The sequence below is a fragment of the Aegilops tauschii genome, chromosome 3, assembly GCF_002575655.3.
Source record: "Aegilops tauschii subsp. strangulata cultivar AL8/78 chromosome 3, Aet v6.0, whole genome shotgun sequence".
NCBI lineage: Eukaryota > Viridiplantae > Streptophyta > Magnoliopsida > Poales > Poaceae > Aegilops > Aegilops tauschii.
In genome coordinates this window covers 541,239,137-541,247,537 of record NC_053037.3, presented here as the reverse complement: position 1 = coordinate 541,247,537, position 8,401 = coordinate 541,239,137, and positions in this window count along the sequence as shown.

The following is an 8,401-nucleotide window of genomic DNA, read 5'->3' as shown; positions in this document are numbered from 1 at the left end:
GACGTGCGGAGTTTCCTGGGAATGGCCGGATATTACAGAAGATTTATTGAAGGATTATCCACTGTGGCAAAACCAATGACACAGTTTCTCAAGAAAGACAAGAAGTTTGTATGGACGGAAGCGTGCGAGAAAAGCTTCCAAGAACTCAAGAAGAAACTAACAACAGCACCGGTTTTGATCGTGCCAGACATACACAAGAGTTTTGAAGTGTATTGTGACGCATCCCGGAAGGGCCTCGGGTGCGTGCTGATGCAGGATGGCAAAGTTGTCGCGTATGCTTCCAGGCAACTACGGAAGCATGAGGAAAATTATCCAACTCATGACTTGGAGCTAGCAGCGGTCATCCATGCACTCAAGGAGTGGAGGCACTTTCTGTTGGGAAATCGTTGTGAAATATATACGGACCATAAGAGCCTTAAATATATTTTCACACAACCAGAGCTAAATTTACGACAACGACGCTGGTTGGAATTGGTCAAGGACTATGATGTCGGCATTCACTACCATCCAGGGAAAGCAAATGTAGTGGCAGATGCTCTTAGTCGGAACCCCAGCCCGGGCAACGACGGTCCACAAAACTTGAGGCCTGAGTTTCAGCAGGAGTTCGCTAGACTCAACATGGTGTTAGTCTCTGAGGGCAACGTATCAAATCTGGAGATACATCCCACCCTAATGGAAGAAATTAAGAAGGCTCAGCATGGACATCCCAGCATCGAAGGTATAAAGAGGAAGATGAGCCTTGGCAAGGCTTCAGAGTTCGTCACAGACAATGAAGGAATATTATGGTACGGGGACAGACTTTGCGTACCTAACATTGAGGAACTCAAGCAACAAATCCTAACCGAAAGCCACACCGCTCCATACTCGATCCACCCCGGAGGAACCAAAATGTACAAAGACATTCAGGAAAGATTTTGGTGGCACGGTATGAAAAGGGATATAGCCGCATTTATTGCTTGTTGCGATTCATGTCAGCGCATTAAAGCCGAGCATCAAAAGCCAGCAGGGCTACTCCAGCCAAACAGGATACCTGAGTGGAAATGGGATGAAATTGGAATGGACTTCATCGTCGGACTACCTCGATCGCAACGCGGAAATGACGCCATATGGGTCATCACAGATAGGCTAACCAAGGTAGCACATTTCATTCCCGTGAAGACGACCTACTCCACTCAAAGGCTAGCCAAGCTTTATCTCTCCCGTATAGTTTGTCTGCATGGAGTCCCAAAGACTATAATATCCGACCGAGGCACTCAATTTGTCTCTAAATTTTGGGATCACCGGCAACAAGCTCTGGGCACACAACTAGCTTTCAGTACAGCGTACTACCCTCAGACTGATGGACAGACGGAACGCGTGAACCAAATCCTAGAGGACATGCTGAGAGCCTGTGTGCTCACCTATGGATCCAGTTGGGAAGAAAGTTTGCCGTATGCCGAGTTTGCTTACAACAACAGTTACCAAGCCAGCCTGCAAATGGCACCTTTTGAAGCACTGTACGGACAGAGGTGTCGTACCCCACTAAATTGGTCAGAAACAGGTGACAGTCGTATCTTCGGCCCAGACATGCTCAAGGAAGCCGAGGAGAAAGTTAAACAGATCAGGGACAGACTCAAGACAGCTCAAAGCCGACAAAAGAGCTATTACGATCGAAAACATCATGAGGTCAGCTTTGAACCCGGTGATTACGTATACCTCCGAGTGTCTCCTATGAGGGGCCTGCAACGGTTCAAAATTAAGGGGAAGCTAGCCCCGAGATTTATTGGACCCTTCTGTATAGTTGCACGAAGAGGCACAGTAGCCTACCAGCTAGACCTACCCAAAGAGCTGTCAGACGTCCACGACGTGTTCCCCGTCTCACAGTTGAGGAAATGTGTGAGCAACCCGGAGAAGCATGTATCTCATGAAAGCATTGATGTGCAACCCGACCTCACCTACAGAGAGCGGTCAGTAAAGGTATTGGAAGAGTCTGAAAGGAGGACCCGACAGAAAACAACTAAATTTTTCAAGGTTCAGTGGAGCAATCACACCGAGGATGAAGCTACATGGGAAAGAGAAGATTTTCTCCTGGCAGAGTACCCACATCTATTTGAGGATCATCTGAAATCTCGAGGACGAGATTTTTCCTAAGGGGGTAGGTGTTGTGACACCCAAGATTTTTTTTAATTGGCTTTTTTCAAAACTTTTATTTGATTTGAGGGAGGTGATTTAAAAATTTTCTTCTAAAGAATTGTCCCTCTCAAAAAAAACTTTTTTTATGACAAATGTTTTGTTTGGTTTCATCCTAGACTTGACTGTTGGTCTTGGAGGTTTTTCATCTCATGTTGGCTCAAATGTTTTTCATTTGGGAAAATATATTTGAAATCTTTTAAACAGCCCTATGGCATTTGGAGTTATCTTTTCCTTTTTCAAAAATCTCTATTGCCATGACCTAAGTGGAAATCCCCTCCCATAAGCCTTTCCCCATCTTTGGATCATGATATACTTCAAATCCAGCAGTTTGAACCTCCCCATGATTTTTCTTCCATTTAATTCTTATCAAAAATATTTTCTGCCCTCTACTCTAGCTCTTGGAGATTTACAAAGGAGCAACCATTTCTACTTTGAGTTTGGCCTCCAAAAAAATTTCCCTAGCTAGTCCTTAGAGCCCTCAACCAAGATCCATGATGATCCACTGGTCTCCAGTTCAAATATTTCAAATTATACTTGCTGCAAGTTTGGACCTTATTTGCCAAATTTGATGAAATTCAATTGTTTTCTCCTCCTAAAAATCTGAGAAAATTCAGGCAGTCTCTGGATGCATTGAGAGGTCACCTCACCAAGTCCCAGCTCCAGAATTTTTTTCTTCATGCCAAATCATTTCGTCGAACACCTGCAGAGCATTGTCACTGTCATGTTCAGAGTTCAGTAAACAGTTTCAGTAAACTGCTGTCGTTTTCTTCAGAGCCCGACGTCGATCTCGCCAGTACCGCGGTGGCGCCTTGCTACCTGTTCCCTCCTTCTTATCCCTGCGCCGCACGATCGCCTGGAAGCTTGCGGGCGTCGGCGACGAGCAGGAGGAGGTGCGCCACCCCGTGAGCGACGGCAGCAGCGGCTTTGCGGCTGCCAGAGAGAGGCGCAGCGTGGACGGCGCCGTCCAGCGCCGCACAAGCCACCGGAGGCCGCCGCGTGGCCACCCACTCACCCGTGCACGCTGCCATCCTTCGTCGTGAACTGCTAGGCGCGGAGCGCGCTATCTGCCGCCGCCGTGCCCGTACGGCCGCCCCGTCGAGGACCGGCGCATTACGCCAAGCCCGACCGAGGTTTAGCGGGGGAACGGCACCGGTGAACCACCCTGATAGTACCTAGCCTCCTAAACGCACTGCCCAACCACTGCTTCGCCGTAATCGCTCGCTGGAGCTACCCCGTTCACGGCCACCCCCTTGGATCGCCTATAAATAGAGGCCCCGAGCTCGAACTCGAACCCACACCACCTCTGCACTCCACCAATACCACGCCAAGCCACTGGAAGAGCCCCGAGGGAGCCTTCTTCCCCAACTCCGGCCGCCTCGACCCGCCACGGGGTCCAGCTCGATTCACCCCCGTGCGTGCACCTCTACCTCTCAACTCTTGCCAGTAGCTTCCTAATGCATCCACTCTCCTGACCCGCGCTTCAATTTGGAGTTTGCAGCGCCCACCGGAGTACTCCACCATCGCCCGAACCACCGTCCGCCGGAGAAAGTGTCGCCGTCGACGTGGTGCTCTCCGACGACCAAGTCCACCACCCACCGACGCGGAAGAACACCCTGAAACTCTTGGTACCCTCCGATCTCTCTACCTCGCCGTGGTTCGACGCCGGCGACCACCGCAGCCTTCGGGCGCCGGCGAGCTCCATTGGAGTTTTAAACCTGACGGGTGAACCCCCCGTCAGCCTCTCTTCTTTTTCCCCCTCGAACCGTTTTCTGTTGGCGCCTTCGGGCAAATGCGTTTTCTCTTTGGACTGGCGCCTTTTACTCCGAACCATTTTCTGTTTTCTCAAACAAGTCCCTGGTTCTTTTCTGTTTCATCACAGATCAGTCCCTGGACTAAAACCCTTATAACTTTTTAATAAAAGATGATTTATGATTGATTCTTTTTCTGTCAATCTTGTATTTTCGTCTAGTTTTTTATAGTATTTATTTGGAAAAAATTTGGAACTATTTTTATGCACGCGTCGATGTTCACGTTAGTATACGGTTTCGTTATACCGTAGGTTCCGGAGGAGGTGACGGAGCCGCGAACTTCGCCGAGCTAGACTCCGACTTCTCCGAACCAGGCAAGCATGTTTGAACCTTTGATATGATAGGTGTTTGCATGTTTGCTTGAATGGTTTGTGCATGGCATATGAGCATCGGTGAGTGTTACGTTGCATGCAAGGCAACTGACCGTGTGTTTCGAAGTTACTGTGATCTTCGATGAGAGATGACCTGATCATGTGGTGACATGAAAGGTGGTAAGATGGTATTGTTGTAGCATGACAGTCTTACGTCATCCGATAAACTCCGACGTTAACGTGGTCTGAGCCACGTTGCCGTTCTTCCCCTTTCGTGCTACCACATGTTTTCTACAAAGAATACGGTTTAGTAAGTTGATAACCTCTTTCCGTGTACACACCAAATGGAGGGGCCGGGATGAGGGTTCCATGGCCCTGGATTAAAGCCAGTCATCCGGTCAGGGGGCATGGGTGTTTCCGGTTGGGACCGATAGGGGGGCACCCCTTAGAGCGCGCGTATATAAATTTGATCCCATGCTACGCGAGGTTGTAGCCTCCCCGTCTCAAAGTTTTTCTTGAACGTTGCCGAGGGTGATTCCTGGCATCGGAATGTTGAATGGGTGTGTACTGGTTAGATGTGTTTCTCCTAAAACACCATAAACGGAACTAGTCCCTGTGACTACTGAAATCCGTTGGTTGTGGTTAAAGTACAAACTCTGCAGAGTCAAATCCTTCCGAGTCAATCGTGTCTATGGTCAAGGACCATGGCCAGTATAGCCATATCTATGTCAGTCCTCGTGGTAACATCCCCGGTGAACAAGCTTGAATGGTATACCCGTTTGAATTGTTATTCCTGTGGATGGACTAACCTATATTTTATCTCGTACCTGAATATTCCCTTGCAATGATTTTTATTTATGAGCCACTGAAATATTAAGTTATGGAATATAAGCCCTTTATGTGATGTCGCTCAGACGTCCGACTGTGGCACTCTTGTCATTTACTTTCAATATAAGCCCTTTATGAGATGTCGCTCAGACGTCCGACTGTGGCACTCTTGTCATTTACTTTCAATATAAGCCCTTTATGTGATGTCGCTCAGACGTCCGACTGTGGCACTCTTGTCATTTACTTTCAGTATAAGCCCTTTATGTGATGTCGCTCAGACGTCCGACTGTGGCACGCCCGTTATTTACATTTGATATAAGCCCTTTATGTGATGTCGCTTCAGACGCCCGACTGTGGCACGCACTGTTATTTATTTTCCCATTATAAGCCCTTTATGTGGTGTCGCCTTGACGCCCGACTGCGGCATTGTTATTTCTTTTGTGTCCTTCCGAGGAGTCATTCAGACACTCATTTTGCCTTCAGTATTACATTGGGATTTCGGGAGGACTACCGCCCGACTTCTCTTTTATTCTTCATGCAAAGCTATCTCATTGTCTGAGTGCGCTCTATTAATCTGTTCATATGCATCATGTTTACATTTGTTATATCTTACGTCCGAACTGTCTTGCGAGTACTTTCATAGTACTCATCTGGCTTGTTGATTTGGCCAGATGTTGATGAAGGCGATCTCATGGATGAAGAGTTTGATAGTGAGTCCGACGCCTAGAGGAATCCCAGTCAGTCCCGTGCGATCCTGGATATTGGTCACTTGTATTATATACGCTTCCGCCACCCACAATAAGTATCCTCGAGCCTCACTCCGACGCTCGAAGAGCTGTTAGATTTCAGGAGCCATGTCACCCACTTCACTGTGATATTTCCCACCACCGCTTTTATCGTGAGTTAGTAGTTACGTCACCCTATCCGCCTTTATGTGTAATATCGGCGTGTTTGTAATAAATTGTTGAGCAGTCTCCGCTCAACCTTGTATTATATTTAGTACTCCTGGTTTCTCTTCTGTGATCAAGATTTTGTCTACCAGTGAGAAGGATTCTTCTCTATTGGTCCATAAAAGGGATCGGTTTCTCAATAAATATTTTTATTGGAAAACCGGTCGTGACAAATATTAACCTCAACTCCTGGAACATCTCATATGCTCCTTGACGTTCAAAACGTCATTGAAGTCCCGGTTCTAAGCCGTAAAGCATGGCACACTGAACTATTGAGTAGTCATCAGCTTTCCTCTGCCAGGCGTTCACAACGTCTGGTGTTGCTCCTGCAGCGGGTGTTGCACCTAGCGGTGCTTCCAGGACGTAATTCTTCTATGCAGCAATGAGGATAATCCTCAAGTTACGGACCCAGTCCGTGTAGTTGCTACCAACATCTATCAACTTAGCTTTCTCTAGGAACGCATTAAAATTCAAAGGAACAGTAGCACGGGCCATTTATCTACAACAACATAGACATGCAAAATACTATCAGCTACTAAGTTCATGACAAATTAAAGTTCAATTAATTATATTACTTAAGAACTCCCACTTAGATAGACATCCCTCTAGTCATCTAAGTGATTACGTGATCCATATCAACTAAACCATGTCTGATCATCACGTGAGATGGAGTAGTTTTCAATGGTGAACATCACTATGTTGATCATATCTACTATATGATTCACGCTCGACCTTTCGGTCTCGGTGTTCTGAGGCCATATCTGCATATGCTAGGCTCGTCAAGTTTAACCCGAGTATTCTGCGTGTGCAAAACTGGCTTGCACCCGTTGTACGTGAACGTAGAGCTTATCACACCCGATCATCACGTGGTGTCTCGGCACGACGAACTGTAGCAACGGTGCATACTCAGGGAGAACACTTGTACCTTGAAATTTAGTGAGAGATCATCTTATAATGCTACCGCCGTACTAAGCAAAATAAGATGCATAAAGGATAAACATCAAATGCAATCAAATAAGTGATATGATATGGCCATCATCATCTTGTGCCTTTGATCTCCATCTCCAAAGCACTATAATGATCACCATCGTCACCGGCTTGACATCTTGATCTCCATCGAAACATCGTTGTCGTCTCGCCAACTATTGCTACCGCTTAGTGATAAAGTAAAGCCATTACATGGCGATTGCATTTCATACAATAAAGCGACAACCATATGGCTCCTGCCAGTTGCCGATAACTGTTACAAAACATGATCATCTCATACAACAAATTATATATCATCACGCCTTGACCAAATCACATCACAGCAAGCCCTGAAAAACAAGTTAGACGACCTCTACTTTGTTGTTTCAAGTTTTACGTGGCTGCTACGGGCTTCTAGCAAGAACCGTTCTTACCTACGCATCAAAACCACAATGATTTTTCGTCAAGTGTGGTGTTTTAACCTTCAACAAGGACCGGGCGTAGTCAAACTTGATTCAACTAAAGTTGGAGAAACAGACACCCACTAGCCACCAGTGTGCGAAGCACGTCGGTAGAACCAGTCTCATGAACGCGGTCATGGTCGGTCTGGGCCGCTTCATCCAACAATACCGCCGAATCAAAGTAAGACATTGCTGGTAAGCTGTATGGCTATTATCACGCACAACTCATTGTGTTCTACTCATGCATATAACATCTACGCATAGACCTGGCTCGGATGCCACTGTTGGGGACACAGCATTTCAAAAAATTTACCTACGATCACGCAAGATCTATCTAGGAGATGCATAGCAACGAGTGGGAGAGTGTGTCAACGTACCCTCGTAGACAGAAAGCGGAAGCGTTTAGTAACGCGGTTGATGTAGTCGAACGTCTTCGTGATCCAACCGATCCAAGTACCGAACGTACGGCACCTCCGCATTCAGCACACGTTCAGCTCGGTGACGTCCCTCGAACTCTTCATCCAGTTCAGGCCGATTGAGAGTTCCGTCAGCACGACGGCGTGGTGACGGTGATGATGTAGTTACCGGCGCAGGGCTTCGCCTAAGCACTACGACGATATGACCGAGGTGTGTAACTGTGGAGGGGGGCACCGCACACGGCTAAAAGATCAACTTCTGTGTTCTAGGGTGCCCCACTCCCCACGTATATAAAGGAGGGAGGAGGGGAGGGCCGGTCGGCCCCTAGGGCGCGCCCAAGAGGGGAGTCCTACTAGGATTCCACCAAAAGGGAGAGAGGGGGAAGGAAGGAGAGGGAGAGGGAGAGGGAAAGGGGGGTCGCGCCCCTCCCCTAGTCCTATTCGGACTCCCCATGGGGGGGAACCACCTCCTCATGGCCTGCCCTCTCT